This window comes from Anas platyrhynchos, chromosome 1, assembly GCF_047663525.1.
Source record: "Anas platyrhynchos isolate ZD024472 breed Pekin duck chromosome 1, IASCAAS_PekinDuck_T2T, whole genome shotgun sequence".
NCBI lineage: Eukaryota > Metazoa > Chordata > Aves > Anseriformes > Anatidae > Anas > Anas platyrhynchos.
The window spans coordinates 135039010-135060707 of NC_092587.1; the positions used below are offsets into that span (position 1 = coordinate 135039010).

The window sequence follows — 21698 nt, forward strand, 5'->3', positions numbered from 1 at the left end:
TAAGCGGGGGGAGTGAGAGAGCGGTTGTGGTGTTTAGCTGCCTAGAACAGTAAAACCACCACACCTTCCTTTCTCCTTGTGATTCCAGGTAGATGGATGGAGTTCTGTCTGAGTTATGGAGATATTTAAAATAATATTTGGTCAGAATATTTAAATTTTAAGACTAACCAACCCCAAACCTTCTGCCCTCTATGTCTGTTCTTTTCATAGAATATCATAGAATCATAGAATATCCTGAGTTGGAAGGGACCCTTAAGGATCATCAAGTCCAACTCTTAACAGCGCACAGGTCTACCCAAGTTCAGACCATGTGACTAAGTGCACAGTCCAATCTCTTCTTAAATTCAGTCAGGCTCGGTGCAGTGACCACTTCCCTGGGGAGCCTGTTCCAGTGTGCAACCACTCTCTCTGTGAAGAACCCCTTCCTGATGTCCAGCCTAAACTTCCCCTGCCTCAGCTTAACTCCATTCCCGCGGGTCCTGTCGCAGGTGTTAATGGAGAAAAGGTCTCCTGCCTCTCGACACCCCCTTACGAGGAAGTTGTAGACTGCGATGAGGTCTCCCCTCAGCCTCCTCTTCTCCAGGCTGAACAGGCCCAGTGCCCTCAGCCGTTCCTCGTACGTCTTCCCCTCCAGGCCTTTCACCATCTTCGTAGCCCTCCTCTGGACACTCTCCAACAGTTTCATGTCCTTTTTATACTGTGGTGCCCAGAACTGCACACAGTACTCGAGGTGAGGCCGCACCAGCGCAGAGTAGAGCGGGACAATCACCTCCCTTGACCTACTAGCGATGCCGTGCTTGATGCACCCCAGGACACGGTTGGCCCTCCTGGCTGCCAGGGCACACTGCCGGCTCATATTCAACTTGCTGTCTACCACGACCCCCAGATCCCTCTCTTCTAGGCTGCTCTCCAGCGTCTCATCGCCCAGTCTGTACGTGCAGCCAGGGTTTCCCCGTCCCAGGTGCAGGACCCGGCACTTGCTCTTATTGAACTTCATGCGGTTGGCGATCGCCCAGCTCTCCAACCTATCCAGATCCCTCTGCAAGGCCTTTCCACCCTCATTCGAGTCCACAACTCCTCCAAGTTTGGTGTCATCAGCAAACTTGCTCAAAATGCCTTCTATTCCTACATCCAGATCGTTTATAAAAATATTGAAAAGTACCGGCCCTAAAATGGAGCCTTGAGGGACCCCACTAGTGACCGCCCGCCAGCCTGACGCAGCCCCATTCACCATAACTCTTTGGGCCCTGCCCGTTAGCCAATTGCTCACCCATCGTATGATGTTTTTATTTAGCTGTATGCTGGACATTTTGTCCAGTAGGATCCTATGGGAAACCGTGTCAAAAGCCTTGCTGAAGTCCAAAAAAATCACATCAGCTGGTTTCCCTTGGTCTACCATACGGGTGATCTTATCATAAAAGGAAATCAGGTTAGTTAGGCAGGACCTACCCTTCACAAACCCATGCTGGCTGGGACCAATGACTGCTTTGTCCCCCTTTTTATTAGTTAAAAGAAAGGGATCTTTTAACATGGCAATGTCTAGGGAAAAATAAATAAATAAAATCTCCTTTCCTGAAGAACAAATACTGTTCTTGTATTGTATTCTTCTTGTATTCTTGTTGTCTTCTTGTATTCTTCTTTCATGGGTAATCTAACTGAAGTATAAAAAGCAGGAAAAAAAAAAAATTCTTATTAAATTTTGAAAGTCTTGTTTCTTCTCTCTCAGCCAACAAATCTAGCATCTAACATTATTCAAGGCAAAGAAAAAGGCAGCAAAGTGAATCTACCCACCTTCATTTGTATTATAACCACATTTTCTTTAAAAAGTACTTATGGTTTCAGTGTCCAATCTGGAAGGTAGATGATCACAATGACAAAGCCTTATTAAAGTTAACCTGCATCTCTGACGTTATGAGGAATCTGTGTTTTCCTTAACTTATGCCAGTGGTTACCAGATTTCCATTAGTCTGCATTGCCTGAATTTACCATAAGAGTACAGAAAAAGTGGAAACGCAGAGGCTCTTTTCACTTCAGGTCACATTATTAGGTCCTGTAAAATCATTGGTAACCCCCAATTCTAATGGTTCAGCACTGATTTCTGTTCCATAAAGAACAGCAATGTTTTTTATTTGTTTGTTTTTGTTTCTGTTTGTTTGTTTGTTTTAGCTTGGTAAGTAGAAATGAGACTTGATGAAATATAACCCAACATCTGAAAAGTTCTTTTAAGCAAATTTCCTTAGTCTATGTTGACTTCCTAGCTTCCATAAAGCCCTTGAAACTGTTAATCTCAAAGTTTTGTTTTCCTTTCTCTCTTTATAAATAACTGTGTCAAAACTTCTCCATGTAGGACAAACAGTTCTTCTGTTCTCGAGTGATTATTTTGTTTGATTTTAACAGTTTCTCCGTTTAGTCTGACAGCAGGCCCATGATCTATCCAACAGTGTGCAATATTTAATTCTTCTCTCTCCAGCTTCCCTGCCTCTGTTTTTCTGTCATAGCTGGGCTTTTATGCCAGTGGGCAGAGATCCCAGATCCAGAGCCTTAATCAGCTCCAAATTTCAGATCCTTAGTGAACAACAAAAAATAAATTAATAAATACATAAGTAAAGCTCTGAATTTCAATTCCCAAATAGCTTCACCATAAAACACTGCATTAACTATTTCCCTTTTCCACTAGTCTTTTCCCTTTACCCCCCTCAAACAAATCACTCACATCCACAGACTTTCTTTTTCTAACTGCAGCATACTACTGCTAATTAATTGTTAATCAAGCAAACAGAAAATGGCACTATATTCTGCATAGCTTTAAAATTATTACTTATTTGTATTGTAGCAGAATCTGATAGGCCCTGCTGAAACCAAGGTCTCATGTTGCGTAGTGCTGTATGAACACAGAGGAAGCATCAATCTCATCCTTAAAGAGCTAATAGCTGTGGCAGGAAAAAAAAATATTCTACCTTGTTTAACAGATAAGGTATGAAAGAGCAGATATTAAACATTTTGCTCAAAGAGATCGATGGCAGAACTGAACCCAGGTCTCTTAAATCTGATCCAGATGTCCAGTTCATAAGGCCATTTGTCTTTTTTTCTGTTAATTCAAATTCTGTAAATATCTGTGGACCACAGTTCAACAACAATTTCCTATTGCTATCAATAAGAAAATATTTAATTTCTTCTCTCTTTCCCTCCTAAAAACTTTGAAATATCAGGATACTAAAAAATGTTGGGTGCTATTTGTAAAAAATGCAGGCTATTTCCATTGCCAAGGCCAGTGTTTCATGCCTCACAGAATAACTGGCTCAAACACAATTCATGTGCGTTGCTGTAAACAAGATGTAATGGAGCAGCATAGCAGCAGCCACAACTGCCACTTATTATCATTGCTCTAGTTGCATATAATTAATCCCTGGTGAAAGACACCATTATAATAAAACAATTCAAAACAATCTCTCAAGCAGTGTTTCTGCCCTGGAAATGACATATCACAGACAGGAGAATGGTTTGGGCTAACAACACTCCTCTTGTTCTGTACCAGAGCCAATAAACTCCATATCTATCAGTGCTGCAACCAACCAACCCACAATAATGAGCTTATTGGAAGCATCTAGTGGAAACTGAACCTATCATTTAAAGATATTTTAATAATTAAGCAAGGAAAGACCAACATAAACTGGAGAATAGAATATTTGTGACAAAGATTCTTGTGGGATGTTCTGTATCTCTTTGTGGTTAAAATAAATAAATACATAAATAAAATCAGTTTCTCAACTCTTATGAGGGATGACAGACTGTAATACTGTTATGAAACACTAAATGCTTGTAAACAATAGCAGTGGTATTCACAAATTAATACAGAAAAAAATGGAGCATTCTTTAAAGTTTGCAATTACTTCACTTATGCAGGTTCCATGACATGCAGGAAAAGACAAGGGAAATCACCACCAAAAGGCTTTGGCTATAAAATATTCAGTGCCTTCTATATGAAGGTGATATTTCAAAATATCATTACAAAAGGAAAAACAAACAAACAAACAAACAAAAAAAACTGAACTGATTCCTGCCAAAAGTTGTTTTGCCATGTCTTGCTAACCCCACTGTCCTTTTGAATTACTTTGGTACTAGATTCAAAACTGATAAGCCATTCTCCTTTAGGACAGACTGAAGAATGTTTGTTGCCTGTTGGTGGTTTCTGACATTATCTGTAATACAGTATGTGGTCTGTTCCCTTGAAGTTTTCTGGACTGCAATAACCAATTGGCCATATGTAATCCTGAACAAAGAACATTCTCGGACATTGTGGGCATCCAAGTATTTTTAAGAAAAACTTGAGACTATTTTCTGCATCTGTGCTATCTGGAAAGTAAGATCTTCAGAGACAAGAAAGTCAATATTTTCAATTTGGTTATGTTACTTGGATAAAAACTTCCTTGATAACTGAATTGTAACCAGGAATAACGTGAAATATTTTTGTGTTTGACAGTACTATTTTAAAAATAGCTTGGACAGTAATAACATCAATATAGCAATCTATATTGCTTCTTCTACAAGTAGCAGTGTTTGGTTTTGTTTTGTTTTGTTTTGTTTTGTTTTTCCATGCCCACTGTTATACTAAACCACAAACACATCCTAAGAGGACCTGGCATGTCAGAGGGCTGATGAATATGGTCAGGTAGGTCAATCCTTTCCTTTGCAAGTTGCAGAACAGGAAAAATAATGTTTGCAGCCTTGTAGAGTTTGGAGCAGAATTTCTAAATCGAAGTGTAGCAAATCATATTTGAATCCTTCTTGTGTGAAGCATCCCAAGCCCCCATGTCATCCAGGATGACTGCAAGTCATTTTGGAGTGTGGCATTTAAGGGCAAGTATACCTGGAAGAAGTAAAATACTCAGTGGGCAGAAAAGCAAAGAGGTACAAGCATGACACTGTAGATTGTTTTGTCAGCCATAAGGAAGAGAAGGAAATATACTTCTGCTACAATTAAGCACAGAATTCCTCTACAAAATTAAGTTACTTTAAAGATAGATTTAGGGCATATTTATACTTCACATTGCAAAGGCACATTGGCAAGGGGTCCAAGTAGCTCAGAAAATAATAGTGTACCTAATTGTGTTTTTCAGTGTTTTTCAGCTTTGGTACTAGCCATGACATGGCCCCAGTGACTAGAGGGTCCCAATTTGAAATCTCTGCAGGTCTTTCTAATAGCCCAAGCAGGCCATCCCAAATGTCAAAAAGGCTATTCTGTAAGATGAGCTTTAAGCAGAAGCTGGTTTTGAACCCCAGTTTCCCCAGCTCATGCTCTCACTGTGATCCACTTGGGAAGGAGTCCTATGCTGTTGTGTCTCCCACCTCTCCATAACACTTACATGAAGAAAATGTTTTAAAAGATTGTGCTCTAACACTGACATTTGCTTTATAATTAATACTCTTCTTTCTGTTTTATTCTTTCCCCAGCACCTCTTAACTGTAGCTAGAACTGGAAACAGAGCTACTTATCTTGAGAGAGGTTGCACTTAATAAAAAGAGTTAGAAAAGTAGAAATTTCTAAAAAAGAGCTGTCCAGTTAAGGTCCACAAAGATCATATAGGTAGTACATAACTCATCATCCATATTTCAGATGATTTTTCCTTCTCACAAGATATTGACGAGTAATCTACTCCCTTCCTGCTTTCTTAATTAATAAAATTAAATCCAGGCTCACAAGAGCCAAGTGATCACCACCCACCTTATCCCAATATTTCTGTTCTTTGTAGCTACAGTAAAACAGGTTTCTGATTCTTTCCTATACTGTGATATCTAGGATTCCTTCGCTGTGTAGGGTCCAACCAGAAACACCGCACATTTAGTGTCATGGAAAGCAAGGTTGTGATTCTTACACCTGGTTTTAACTGCATAGAAAAGGATGATTCAAGAAAAATAATAATTGTTATCATTTCTAGTTTATAACTGGATTTCACTAGTAGACTTTTTTACACTGGTAATGCTAGTTAAATTGAAATATGCTTATGTGTTTTGGTAATTTGGAAATCATGGTCCAGCATATTTCTCTGTATCAAGTCTGTATAAGAGATTTTAAAAGTCTCTGCAGGAAATCAGGCACTAAATACAGAGTGCCTAACATTTAAAGTTATAGTCAGTATCAAAATCTGTGCTTTAAAATGCTGCATATAACTCCATGTAATATTAAGGTCAATATATCTTAAATGAAAGAGCATGAGTAAAGAGCAACATTATTGAAATGTTTTCAATTTCTGAAATGAAAATTAGCATCAATTAGTGAGGCATCATCAGTGAGGCACTTGAACAGGTTGCCCAGAGAAGTTGTGGATGATCCATCCCTGGAGATGTTCAAGGTCAGGTTGGATGGGGCCTTGGTCAACCTGTCATCCCTGTCTAGGGCAGGGGAGTTGGAACTAGGTGATCTTTAATGTCACTTCCAACCCAAGCCATTCTGTGATTCTATGACTAACTTGATGCTATATTAACTTGTAGCCATAAAGCCCTTACAGAATGTAGACAGAGTAAAGTAAACATCTTACTAGATGGTTAAGAGTTTGTAAACAAGATCTGAGAAGACTGTGAAGATAGATGAATAATTTGTGGAGAGAAGATGAATAATTTTTTCACTAAATATTAAATTTACAGTAATTGATTATGTAGGAAGTATGTGCAATTACTAAAACTAGTTAGTCCCAAAAGCATTTCATAGATTTTAATATTTATATGGTTTTATATAGTTTTTGATATTCTTTTCTTTGCAATAACACCAGTTAGACAGTTACATATGAATAAAAGGATATTAAAGTGGAATAGGACTAATCTATCAGTACTAAACAGAACTAAAAGACCAAACTGCTTTTTTTCAACATCTTTGTTCTCTCCACTACTCATATCCTCTTGCTTTTGAGAAGAAATTTATCCCACTCCACAGTGAGAAATAGGAGTAGATATTATACCTTTGCAATAGCATTTTCTCTTTGCCTTTTTTTTTTTTTTGTTGTTCTTGTTCTTTATTTTCATGTTTTTATTTTTCTTCCTATGGTTATTCTTCTGGTCAACATGTAGTCCTTCATGCCACATTCCTTTTAACTTAATGTCTTACCTTATCCGGTCATATTAAGTCTCTATGAATTCTTGTCTTTAATAACAGGAGACAAAGAAAATATAATGCATATGTTGCAATTTCCTGAAGACTCATCATTGCCCATTCTCACTTAAAGACAGGACAAGTACAGCAGAAGGAAGTGCTTCATTTCTTACTATCTTACTGGATTGTTGTTTGTGTTGATAAAGCTGACTAATTTAACTTTCCATCATTATTCAGCCTTTGCATTTTATACTCTGGTTAATTAATATCAATGTTTATTGCAAATTTTTTATTGCAGTGGTCAGGACATGTTCATGTTTATCATCAAATTCTTGTCAGAAAATTCACTGAAAAGCCAGGAAGTTGAATGCCTCTACTAAGTTTAAAGCAAAGGATTCCAGATTTTATTACCATGTTCTAAAATCATACATTTTTCTGCTATGCAATTCACTATTTTATTTTATTTTTTGAATGCATGTATACAGAAAAGGCTAGCCTGAAAGTAAAGTTATGCCATAGATAAACTAGATAAAACCTACATTAGTAAATACTGAAGAATAATCAAAGCAGTTCTGTAAAACTAACCAGTTTATGTCAAGGACCCAATATGCATACCACCTGTATTTCAAGCATGTTGCATCAGACTGGCTGCAGTTTGGTCCTGTGTACATCTTCTCATTAAGTCTCATCTGAAAGGAGTCCATTTTTCAGATTTTAAGATTATATGGAGCCAAACTCTGTTAGAGAATCTCCAAAATCAGCAGATTTGCTGCAAAAGTATAATTTTAATCTGAACCAAAACAGTAATGCAGATGGACCCAATTTCATCTTATTTTCCTGAATGATGTGGCTTTTTATAGCAAGTTTGGTAACTAATATTGCACTGCTAGCACTCCCTAAAAAGTGAGGATCAGGGGGGAGGGGGAGGGAGGACAATACACTGAAATATTTTCCTATAGCAAAGAAAAAATATCGATAAACATTGTCAAGGAAATTATTACTTCTCAAAATTAGAGTAATGTTTTCCTTTTTTGTTTATTACTATTTCCAAGTCTATCCTTTCTCCCATCAGACATAATTATCACATGTTCTTGAACACTTAAATGAAAAAAAAAAATATAATAAGTATGTTTGCCCAGTAAAATATATTTGCAATGAGCTAATGCTGAAAACAGCCAAACTACTCCAAAATTCAACTTTACTTTGTTTATCTCTAAAATTCATGCTTTTTTGGTTTCTACACAAAGCATGAATTTCTAAGATGCTCAGAAAAAAATAGTTCTGACAAATTTTACAAGTTTATAGAAATGTGTAGAATGTTAAGGAAATCAAAAAATAAACCAATTGGTTTAATGTCACCAAGTTTTCCAAGTTTTTGCTTCTTTGATTTTGATGCTAAAATGAGTACAATGTAAACTTTGATCAACTGTTTTCTGAGTTTTTGGAGTCCCATATATTTTGGCAGAACTATTAGAATAATATATAAATATAGAATATATAGATATAGATATAGATATAGAATAATAATAATGTTTAATAATATTTACGTCCCTGGGGAGCCTGTTCCAGTGCACGACAACCCTCAGTGAAGAACCTCTTCCTGATATCCAGCCTGAACCTCCTCTGTCACAGCTTGATACCAGTCCTGTCACTGGTCACTAAAGAGAATAGATCAGCACCTGGCCCTCCACTGCCCTTTGTGAGGAAGCTGTAGACTGTGATGAGGTCTCTGCTCAGCCTCCTCTTTTCCAGGCTGAATAGGACATGTGACCTAAGCCACTCATCATATGTCTTCCCCTCTAGGCCCTTCACCATCTTTGTAGCCCTTCTCTGGACACTCCAAGAGTTTCACATCCTTTTTGTACTGTGGTGCCCAGAACTACACACAATACTCGAGGTAAGGCCACACCAGCACATAGTAGAGCGGGACAATCACTTCCCTTGACTGACTCGCAATCCTAGGCACACTCCTAAGCACAATCCTGTCTAGGGCACACTCCTGGCTCATATTCAGCTTGCTATCAACCACAACCCCTGAATCCCTCTCTGGGGACTGCTCTTCAGCATCTCATTGCTCAGTCTGTACATCTGAGTGACCAAAGCTTTTGAATCAGATGCAGGAAAAACATAAGAGAACAGGGAGGATAACTTGAGGATGACACCTACAGAAGAGGAAGGAAAGGTATGCATCTCTTGAGCATCTAGACTCTTAACAAACAAAAACTGTTCTGAACAAGAAATCTTCAAGAACTATATGATATTTCAACCTGCTTGCTCTACTAACTCTATTAAAACTGCCTGGCAAATAGGATGTCTCACAATTGGCTCTTCCTCCTCAATTAATTTCTAAATTCCATTTAAAAGAAAAAAAAATATTAAAAGAAAAAATATAATGCATCGATATATTTGTCTTTGAAATGTAAAGGGTCTTTATCAATGTTCTTTTACACACACGTATCCACAAGATTAAATTAATAAGTGGAAAAAAAAATAGTATTATTTTATGTTTTTATGTTATTATTAATACTGTTGTGGGTGGTTACATGAATTGCAGAAACTTCACTTGTCACTCTTGGAAACTGTGACTAATATGTCTAATGTGTAAGCTTTAAAGAAGCTGTTCCATCTCTTAAAGAATTCTTAATTTGAACAAAGTTTCAATTAAACTTTGTGAAGTGTAACTTTTTAAAAACTAACCCTAGAATTTAATATATATTGGGGTATATCATACATTGATCATTATTTAATATCAGACCAATTTAAGCCTTGGAATATATTAATTTATGGCATTAGATTTCTTCCCGTGTCACTGAACCATGACAGTAGAGCAAAAGCAATTCTCAGATTGGCATTATTCCAAATTGTGGTTTAACCCAGCAGTCAGATAAGCACCATGCTGCCTTTTGCTTACTCCCCCTACCTGAGTGGGATATTGGGAAAAAAAAAAAAAAAAAAAAAAAAAAAAAAAAAAAAAAAAAAAAAGAGAGGTAAAGCTTGTGGACTGAGATAAAGACACCTTAACAGGACAGAAAAGGAAGGGGAAATAATTAATAGTAATAATAATATATACAAAACAAGTGATGCAAAGTGCATTTGCTCACCACCCACTGACTGATGCCTGGCCAGTCTCTGAGCAGCAGCAGCCCCCTCGGCCAACTCTCTGCAGTTTTACTGTTCAGCATGATGCCATGTAGTATGGGATATCCCTTTGGCTAGTTTGGGTCAGCTGTCCTGGTTGTGTCCCCTCCCTTAGCTCCTGTCCCCAGCCACCTTGCTCAGCACAAGAAGCAGAAAAGTCCTTGTGTCTGTGTAAGCACTGCTCTGCAACAATTAAAAGATCAATGTGTTATCAGAATTATTCTCATCTTAAATGAAGAACACAGCACCATTGCAGCTACTAGGAAAAACAAACAACAAAAAAAAAAAACTATTGCAGCCAAAAACAGGAAACAAGGCCATGCTTTGATTTTTGAATATTCAACGTTATTTTAGTGATGAATGCATGTTTAGGATTATCATGGGAAAAAAATAGCAGGAGGAAGCTCATTTTCATGGATTTTCTCTATTTTTTTTTTAAAAAGTTATAAATAAAATATACTGGTTTCTTTATCAGCATCCCTCAAGCATCCCTCAAGCATCAATCCAATTACATTAATTCTTATCTGAATTATTATTTTCCACCCCTAACACCTATTTCAGTTTGCAACCTAAGTACAAGTTAGTTCTAAGTTTAATGCAGTGCTTAATGACCAACATAACACAAGTATCTGGTTTGAAACAGTGAAAAAAAATTATAGTATAGGCTAATTGCTAGAGAAAATGGTGGGGGGGGGGAAGACAATTTTATATATGGTTAGAAGCAAGTGAACAGAGATCTAGTTCAAATTGAAGAACTGCATAATAATAACACTATTAACCTGAGCATAATTCCAGACCATACAGGCAACAGAATGTAGTCTTTGTTACTGTTTGTCACTACAGAATATGAAATACGAGTGCCTGACTAGGAGGAGATCACCAAGTTTTGTTATTATTTCTTTATCCACAGTCAGAGAGTTTCCAAGTCCATTCTTCATAAAAAGTGGAAGTCTGATCGTGTTGCTAAACATCCAGCAGATTTGTCCACCTAGTAGACAAATCTCCTGGAAAGTCATGAACTGAGAAAAAAAAAAAACAGCAGTATGTGTGTATGACTATACTTGTCATCTCATATCTGATTCCTCTGAGAGAGACAATAGTGGATGTAAGACAGACAAAACCTGTCTTAAAATATATATGGAAATAGTACATTAGAACCTAAGCACCATACAAAACTACACAGCCAGCACAATACATATTTTACTTGTTAATTCACTCATCAATCCTTTGGCAGCAGTTTAAAATTTCTGAAATATAGTGTAGATAACACAGCTGGAATTTTTAATTAAAATATTTTTGGCTTTGGTGAAACAATTTTCTACTAAGGTATATTCAGAAATATCTCCTTTGCTGAGAAACAATCATCAAAAGCTGGCATTACAAGTGTACTTCCTCTTCCACATACCTAAGAAAACTATCTCAGTTTAATTGTCAGCAAATACTACTATAGAAACATAGGACTTCAAAGCAGAATGATCAGGAAACCTATTTCTTTTCTCATGAGCCTCCTTCAGAAGGACATGCTTAAATCATTGTAGAATCTTCAGTCAGTTCTCCAAACACCAATGGAGTGAGAATGGAAGAATAAATCACCTGCTAGACATTTTAAAGGAATGAGAAAATCTCAGTAACATAACTTGGGTAACTAACAGAACTGCAAGACCAGAAGTCACTGTGAAGTCACTCAGACCACCAAAAATATTCCAGACTCATAATTCATTAATTGCTAGAATGCACAAACAGATTTGTTGCACAAAGAGTTGAATGTGACCTTTTGAGGAAATCTGATGAGAGTAGAAAATACCACCTACATAAACTAACTGTTCCTTGCATATCAACAAGCAGAATAGACATTGGTTCCTGAAGAATCTACAGGACAAACATTTTATCATTCAAAAAGCAACTAGCACAGAGTTCAACCCCTTCTAGAAATGATTTTGTCCTCCTGTAAATGAAAAAATCAGTCATCTCCTGATGAGATAGAAAGACAAATGATGCACTAGAAGTCCAGAAACATCAAAAGCCAATGAAATTTGGAGCCCTTGTAAGATCAAACAATGTTCTACCACCTCACATTAATATTTGTGTGAAAGGTTTCTCAAAATTTAATAAAAAAAACGAGTTTAAAGTTTCTTTAAACTTTCTTGCTACCCCCATCTCAGTATTATGATTCTAGATTCTGTGCAAAGTTCATAGCAAGGTAACAAAAATATTTTAAAAACACATTTTTTAAAATGCATTTAAAATGCTATTTTAAAAATATGACCTTTAATGACCTTGCAACTAATTTCATTACCAGCCTGTGAATAGAAAGCAGCTTCATCACCAGACCTTCAAAAGTAAAAACATTCAACAGTGCAAGTAATGTGCAAATTTGAAAAATTAAATAAAAATCACAGCTATATAATTAGATATTTTGGTGCCTAGTTGTGAGGCTCAATGAACATGTGAAAAAGAAAAAGGTAGCACAGACATAAGAGTACAGCTGTAGGAATATATTTCTCAGAGTGAATATGTGGTCCCAGTAGTTGCCTTTAAAAGTCAGAAAGATATACAGTCAGGAAGATATAAACAGTTAGAGAGATATCCAATTGGAGAGATATATGTGTAGATATATGCATTCTTCAAGCATGACAATTCAAGGAGAAACACAAAATTAGCTAGATTTGGCAAGCATGCATGAAATGTGAAAACAGCTAAGTGCAGTCTTAACAATATGTTTCTGATAGCTTTGTCCCAATATTGTGTATGTATGTTTGAAATAAAGATACTCTGATCCTGAAGTTTTGTTTAGTGATGAAATGATTGTGAGAAGTCACTTATATGCTAGTAAATTCTATCTCTATAGGAAGTCATTCTTAAAAGGGAAATAATAACTTGTTCTTGTCCTTCAGCAACCAGCATCCAAACACACATTTCCTATATTCGATAGAATGCATATTTCTGAACAGCAGTGGGTAATGTAGGAGCTAGTTGAACAGCCTGATGCTTATAACCTGAACAAGTTAATATAGCTTCTTACCACGCAGAAGAAAGCAATAGGTAAAGCACTTAGGTATGTAGAATTAAATAGTATATGACAAAACATATGAGGATGCAATTTTATTTTTCAGTGGGTATCAAAAAATAATATATTTTTTCTTCTGAGATAAAGCAGAGAGAAAAGAAACTAATGGAGTTTTCTGGTCTTCTGCAAGCCATCATGCAAGTTGGCAGCAAAAAACAACTTGATCATTTCAGTCACTTGAATATCTTACTTTCCATCTGCCATTAAATAGAGATGTAGATCATCTCTTTGTACATGCATTTATTCTTCTATGTTACTTTAAGATTCTCTTTGTTTCCTTTAATCTCCTTTGTCTCTAAAGTAAAAACAAAAGTATCTACATGCAGATTATGGATGTCCACACACATCAGTATTTGGACATGTACCTTTCCTCCTTTCTTCAAGAAAAAAAAAAAATCTTAATCTGAATAAAATAAAATAAAATGTTTAAACACTATTAGAAAACACTGAAAAATGTGAGAAAAGAGAAACATATTCAAGACAATATGTGGCAGACAAGAACCTACCTTGTACATTACAACCTCTAGAAAATACTGATTCTATTGCTTAAAATAAAATAAACAAATAAATAAATAAATAAATAATCAAAGAATGTGAAGTCCTTGATCAAATTTATTTTGCTCCTATCAGCAGGAATGCTCTACAGAAACTGCAAGTCCCTTCTCTTTCTCCTTCCCCAACCACTTTGTCATTTGTTGACTGAAATAAATTTCCTACTAGAAAGTTTTGTAGGTGAATAACTGTCAACCATAGCATGAAGATGTTTGAAGAATAATCAGCATAAGCAACAATCTTTATAATACACAAAAATGTTTCAGAAAACCCATATATGTCCTGACAAACTATGCTAGAAATTTTTTATGCACTGTTTACACTATAATGCTTTATCCTTCCATCAAATGGCTACAACTTTAAAAGGTATTCATCCTTAATCTGTCACATAACAACAAACTTGAAATAACATTCATTTTGCAGTTTCTGTACAAGGTGGATACACAGGGGAAGGAGCACATGACAGTTACAACACAGTTTTTATGATGATGCATTAGCACAAGAAACTTAGAAACAACAACAACAACAACAAAAAATCAGATGGAAGGGAGCTACAAAAACCATCGAGTCTAACTGCCTGATCACTTCAAGGCTATCCAAAGGTTAGCACATTATTGACAGCATTATCCAAACATCCCTTGAACACTGGCAAGCATGCGATAGCAAGCACCTATCTAGAAAGCCTGTTCCAGTGTTTGACCAACCTCATGTGAAAGAGATTTCCTTAATATACAGTCTGACCCCCCCTAGCACAGCTTTGTGCCATTCCCATGTGTCCTGTCACTGGTGCCCAGGGAGCAGAGACTGGCACCTCCCTCTGCACTTCCCCTCCTTGGGACGCTGCAGGTCACCTCTCGGCCTCCTCTTCTCCAGGCTGGACAGCCCAGATGTCCTCAGCCTCTCCTCATAGGACTTGCCTTCCAGCCCTTTTACCAACTTTGTTGCCCTCCTCTGGATGGTTTTAATATTAACATCTTTTTTATATTGCTGAGACCAGAGCTGCACTAAATATTCAAGGTGAGGTTGCACTAAAGCTAAGAATCACTATCTAGATTCACTGCTAGTGACTGGCTGCCAGCCAGATGTAGCCCAGTTCGCTGAAACTCTTTGAGCTCTACTGTTGAGCCAGTTCATCATCCAACATAGAGTAAACGTGTTTATCTTATCGTTGGACAAATTGTCTAGAAGGATGCTGTGAGGGATGGTATCAAAAGCCTTATTGAAATCTAGAATGATTATATCCAGTGCCTTCCTTCCCTTCATTCACCAAGCAGGTCTCCTTATCATAGAAGGATATTAAGATTAGAAGGATAGGATCCTTATCATAGAAGGATATTAAAATTATTAAGGCAGAACCCATGTTGGCTTTATGAAGACACGTTGACTACGCCCAATAATAGCTTTTTTCTTTAATTTCCTTTCTATATCCTCCAAGAAAATTTTCTCTGTGACTTTTCAAGGACTAAGACAGAAAGACAAATTCCAGAACTAGTTTTTGAAAGGAAAGAGAAGCTGAGATTTGGAGATGACAGAACATGGAAAAAGGAGGGATGCAATCTTTTAAATCTAAAACTAGATTTCAAGTTCACTGTTGGGTAAGGAGGATAATTTGACATGCAGTCTCTGCAGAAATCAAATGAACCTTGCAGTAATGCAGAATAGCAAAGAGACTGATGTGAAACAAATGGAAAATGCTTTGGCTGAATAGATGGCAGAAGGAGGACTGATTAAAAGGGAGGGCGGTGGGGGTGGTAGGAAAAGGATCTCAAACAGATTGGCCACCACATCAATCTTGCCAACACAGGATAAAGAACTTAAATCCTACAAGCCCTATTAAGTTGTACTCAAGGATGATTTCTGTACAAAGTCTAGATCTGTAACAGAATAGCACATTTTAGTTTTCCCATAAGTCCTTATGTTGATCTGTATTGTCTCTATATTGGAAATACTGTAATCATACATAATCTTCAGTCATTAAATTAGTCTACTGTTGATGTGATCATTGGTGGATCACATCATGTAATATCAGTCCTGTACAGCAGATGCAATCGTTTCCTTTTCTTTTTTTTTTTTTTTTTTTTTTTTTAAAGAGATATTAGACTATCTATTTTCCTGAAACATTTTGAAATTATTTATATAAAATATTGTGTTTTTTTTTTTCTTTGTTTGTTGTTAGCTTTGTTTGCTGTTGGTTTTGTTTGTTTGTTTGTTTTTCCTAGTGCTCATTAAATAGTGGTTCATTTCTTCTTAGACTTTTATAGTTACCACAATTACCTAGATTTTCTACAGTACAGTTTGAGAACTACCTATCTTAAAAGTTCAAAGAATGTAGGAATATACCAGTCTTCTTGGCTAATTTGGGATGTTTCCAGTTTCTTATTTTATTAAGAGTACAGATTTGCAGGCGGGTGTTTTTTTACTGTAGCCAAAATGTAAAAAGTTGAAATGTCTCTTTAACAAGGGTGCATTCAAATTCAATAACCAGTTTTAGGGGAACAACAACAAAAACTTAAACTTCACTTTCTATTTATTGCTTACTGAGAATACCGTAGCATAAGAATTAATCAATTATTACTCCTAAAGTAAAACATAATCTTTGATTTTTCTAACAGAGGAATGCAAACTATTCTAATTTCTGTGTTTTAATCTTAAGCTCTTGCACCTTAACTGAGAAAGACCCTAACACTGCTGGGGTTTCTGAGGGCAAGATAGGTATATCACTGAGAATGGAGGACTCAAATTCTAATTGGTTACAAACAACTTTATTAATAGAAAATAATTATTTTTATTATTATTATTCAAGTAAGAGGTAAAAAAAAAAAAAAAAGTATAACTCAGAAATGGGAGCAATTGTAGAAGGAAAACATAAGACAAAAAATATAAATTTTAGTTTATGAGATTTTTCTATGTTGAATTCTGAAACTGAGTTTCTTTTTTATCTTGAGATTGGCATTAAGCTTTTTCATTTCCACCCTGTACTGACTGCTTCAGAGAAATAAAAAAAAAAATAATAATAAAAATTCACACATTATCAAAAGATGGATACACCTTCTGGAGAGGAGGGAAGTGATGAGAACATTACCTGTTTGTTCCATCCATGCACAGGAACTTCCATTTTTTCTTTACTCATCATTTCTAAAAGTTACCATCTTCCACGACTGATGACAGCTTATCACATAACATTGTGATTTTAAGTAATATGATTCCCTTTCCCAAGACTCTGAGATACACATTTTTGATGGGTGGATAAACTTGACGATTCCTTTTCTTGAAACCCACAGCAATAAAGCTTTAAGTCGTGTTACTTGAAATTCTTGTAGTTATAATGGCTAGACTCATTTCATTATTTGTGCTATAAGTCTGTGCAAAGCAATGAAGTAGCAGATTGTGAAATTGGGAAAGAAGTCTTTAGAAGAACTGACCTTCTTTCTTTGCATGTGTTTTAGGGGAACTTATCACAACACTGTTTCTGAAAACACCAACTATTCAAATTATTCCCAGCTGAAATTGTTGGCTTTTCTTGACCTCATTTTCTGGCAATAAACAATCATCATATCAAGAAAACTAAACTGTTCACTGAAATGAAATAATTTTTTCTGGAACTGTAACACGAATACGTAAACTGATTCAAAAGAATTTTATTAGAAATGCTGGGTTTGCAAATATAAACATTGGCTGAAAAGTTAAATGACACTTCCTCATTAATAGTATGGTTTTATTTTAGATAAACTAAGTAATTTTAATTAATAAACATAATACTTGAAGACATTCAAATGAAGATTTTATTGGAATAATTACAAAAGCAGCATTCAGTATGCCGGTTTTCAGAAAAGTGCTACTCATACTGAATAGCAACAGAATAATTACAGGCCATGGCTTATGAGAATTTCTGCAAAGGATGAAGAAAAACAAGACTGGATCAGTTCTGTGCAAAATCTGATATAGACAGGTCTGGAGTGAATGTTTAGTTTCAATTCATTTATGGATTTAATTGTTTAAATGAGAGGATACCAGACTTAAGTTTAAAATCTAGATGTAATAGGGAAAACAGCTAGCATATTCACAGAACTGAAACCCCCCAGTTGATCGGAATATGCAGCATCTTCTCTTTGAACTTTCTATTTGGTGAACTGTTAAAGAGGATCAGTACATGTTAGCTCTCAAAGTGAGATTCAAGACAGCAATCTCAAACAGCTCTTTAGGGATTATCTTTGAATTTGTTGTAAGTTCATTGCTACCCTACTCATTTTGCTGGTATATGCATTCCATTTCCTTTTACCTGATCTCTGTATTTTCAGAGGACAGAATCATTTATGGAATAGACTAGCAACTGTAAGATGTCTGGAATACTCTGCAGAACCTGACAAGTAACAGCTGATGCTCAGCATCCTCCTGCTTTATCTGAATTAGAACTACTGACACAGCTCTAATAATTTGCTTATTCACACAGTTTCTCATCAACTAGCTGAACAAAAGGATTCTAGTAACATGAACAATTTAATCCTTAAGGACAAAGAAGCTGCAGCATTGCATTAATAATTTTGAAATAGAAAATAGCCTTAATAAAAAATCAGTCAGCTATCCATCCCCCAGAGACGCATCACAGCTTCTCTCATTCTTGACTTTGCTATTACTGTAGAATATTGAAAAGAAATTCTTTTACTTTTCCCACTGCAGAACTATAAAGCTAAATAGTCATGTGTGACGACTTTCCTGTCAAACAACCAAAGAAGCAAAATCTATACTAGGGTTGCAAAAGTTTATGTACATCCTTTCCCTGAAAGGGAATAAGATCAGCTAGCATAGCCAGTTTTCTGCATACCTGAACAGACACAGAAAGAAAAATATAAAGTTAAAACAATAAAAAATATATAAATAAAAATTAAAAAGAAGATGGAGAAGACAGAGAAGAAGACGGAGAAGAAGACGAAGAAGACGAAGAAAACAAAGAAGACGAAGAACAAGAAGGAGGAGAAGGAGAAGGAGAAGGAGAAGGAGAAGGAGAAGGAGAAGGAGAAGGAGAAGGAGAAGGAGAAGGAGAAGGAGAAGGAGAAGGAGAAGGAGAAGGAGAAGGAGAAGGAGAAGGAGAAGGAGAAGGAGAAGAAAATGTTTTACCTCATATCCATCTGTTTTTCACTGTCTTGGCAAATAGACTGTATGTCATTGCAGTGCAGTATCCTTCTTGGGTCCACAAGAGAAAAGGATGTCTGAGAAATGTAAAAAGGGAATAGAGAATAACATAGGGAATAACAAGGAAGCAAATGAGGAAATAAGGGAGGAAAACTGGAAAATAAGAGGATACTAGGGGAAGATAGAGATGGTAGTCAGAAGTAAACCAGAAACCATGTCAGGCCAGCAGCTAAAGAGCCTTGCAGCAGCAAAACCATGCTGAGATATTCTCAGCTTGGACATTCTAGGTCAGGGAATTTAGCCAAGCACAAATTTGTCAGGAATCTTGTAAGATAACATGTCTTGATCTTTATCTCCAGCCTGTGAGTTGCTGGAGATAAAAAAAAGAATGTGAAACAATTATCCCATTTCTAGGCAAAACAGAATTGTATTTTCCCCTGAGAAGAGGGCAGTACTTTGCAAGGCTATAAGTACATTTTTACAAAGACCTAGATGACCCTGCCCTACTCATTTGTTCAAAATCCTTAAATCAAAGTCTGAATCTAGATTTATAGAGAGTAGGTAATTTAGAATATAATTATGCTCCCACTGTGACTATGAGAAAAATGTTGCCCATTAGACTAAATCATTAATCTCTCCATCGCCAAAAGTATTTTTCTCCATAATTTAATTACATATGTTAGAGTAAAATAATGTTAAAATTCTGCCAGAAGTCAGATATCTTTTCTGTTTCCACACATCTGTCTAGTATTGGTTCTTAAATGTCCCTGCTTCAAGTTTTTGGCTTTGATATTATAACTGGCTTACTGTATCATTCACCATTGTTCAAAATTAGACTCTCAAGTAAACTTTACATGAGCAAATTCATAATTTATGAATAAATTATATAAAGTGATTATAAAAATCTCTGTAACAGAAAGAATGCCTATAGGCTCTTGTAGAAAGATGCTGTTTTTCTGATCAAATGCCAAGTGTTTAAGAACAGACATACAGTTTGTTTTTATTTTGACATCAAAGGCATATTGTTGCAAACCATATAAAATAATTTAAAGAATTTGCTTTCAGATGATCATTAGTACCAGACAAGTATTTAATCCTCTTTTTCTACTTCATCCCTCCCCCCCCCCCTCCATTTTCATCTTCATCAGAAAGGTTTGGAAATGGGAACTGAAAGATGGCTGCTATTTTCTGCAGAGACATGAGAGCAAGAATGTATTTTCAATTGCTGTATTACCTTAGGCACTTCCTGCATAGACACCCTTCTAATAGCAACATCCTGGTGCCCAAGCAGTTCAGCAGCTATCAATACTGTGACAATTGCCACTGCTTTGTTAGAGATGAATAAGAATAAAAAGAAGGAGAAGAAAAGCAGGCCTGTAAGTTGGTGAAAACAGTTTTCAAGGTAAAACACATAAATATTATCTAAAGTACGTGAAAAACACCATATAATGTGGAGCTATAGACCTATGAATAGTGAAGTATAAAAGCTTGCTAGGAAAAATAAAAGTGACCCCAAGTAGACACTATAGAGAGAAAGAAAAACAACAACAACAACAACAACAACCAAACAGCAACCTCAACATCTTGTTATCCAGAGCAAATTACTCCAGAAGCTGTCAGCTTACAGTGTTGCCCTCTCCAGAATTCTGAAGCTACCAACTGCTTAAATAAGCTATCTTTTCAAGATTATTAATATGTTTTATTTTTATTCTCGTGTTTGTCAGTATTCTCATTTCAGTGTAATCAATACTGTTGTCCTATTAAAAATTTTATCTCCGGTTTTAACTTTGTATTCGATTCAGCTCAAATCAGCAGGTTGGCACTCGTTTGGGACCTTATGTAACTATACTGGGGCAGTGGGGTTGAAATAACCAAATTAAAAAATGCCAAGATCTCAAATCCCTAGAGGGAAATTATCTTTGTATAAAGTTATTTTTCTTCCAGCTATACTATTGTGTATGCATTCACCAAAACAAACAAACAAACAAACAAACAAACAAACAAACAAAAAACAAAAAAAAAAAACCCTGCACTTTCTTTTTAAAGAAGGTGGCTTGTTCATTCTGATCAGTGAGAGAAAATACCTTGATACCCAACTGATATTAACTGAATGTTTCCTGACTTCAGACACATGTATAAGCTGAAGCAAGAGAAGAGAAACTTCACAATATACCTGTGTTTCAGTTTGTGCTCATTGCCTCTTGTCCTGTCCTTAGACACCCCTGAAAAGAGTCTCAGTCCTCTGGGCACCCTCCCTTTAGATAGTTATAGACATTGATAGGATGTCTATATAGTTATAGATAGTTATAGACATTGATAAGATGTCCCCTGAGCCTTCTCTTCTGTAGGCTGAAGAGTTCCAACTCCTTCAGACTTTCCTCACAGAGAAGATGCTCCAGTCCTCTAATCATCTCTGTGACATTTGTTGGACTCTTTCCAGTATGTCCAGTATAAGTGTCTCTTATACTCCAGGTGCAGCCTCACTAGTGCTGCAGAGTAGAGAAGGATAACTTCTCTTGACCTGCTGGCAATACTTAGCCTGATGCAGTCAAGTAAACTTCTTAGTGGCAAGGGCACATTGCTCACATTGCTGACTCACTTTCAACTTGATGTCTGCCAAGGCCTCCCAAGTCCTTTTCTGCAAAGCTGCTTTCCATCTGCAGGGCTTCCAGCATGTACTACTGGTGCCTGGGGTAGTTCCTTCCCAGGTGCAGGACTTTGCACTTT

At 36.3% G+C, this 21698-nt stretch overlaps 1 long non-coding RNA gene across 1 annotated transcript in view; it reads right to left on the reverse strand.

The window, feature by feature from the left end:
• The window catches only part of LOC101791573 (uncharacterized), a 39257-nt gene extending 19986 nt beyond the window's left edge, over positions 1-19271 (reverse strand). The window contains exon 1 of the long non-coding RNA XR_003499151.3: positions 18957-19271. This is a non-coding gene — a long non-coding RNA (uncharacterized lncRNA). The remainder of the gene's footprint in view (positions 1-18956) is intronic.
• Between the last annotated feature and the right edge of the window lie 2427 nt (positions 19272-21698).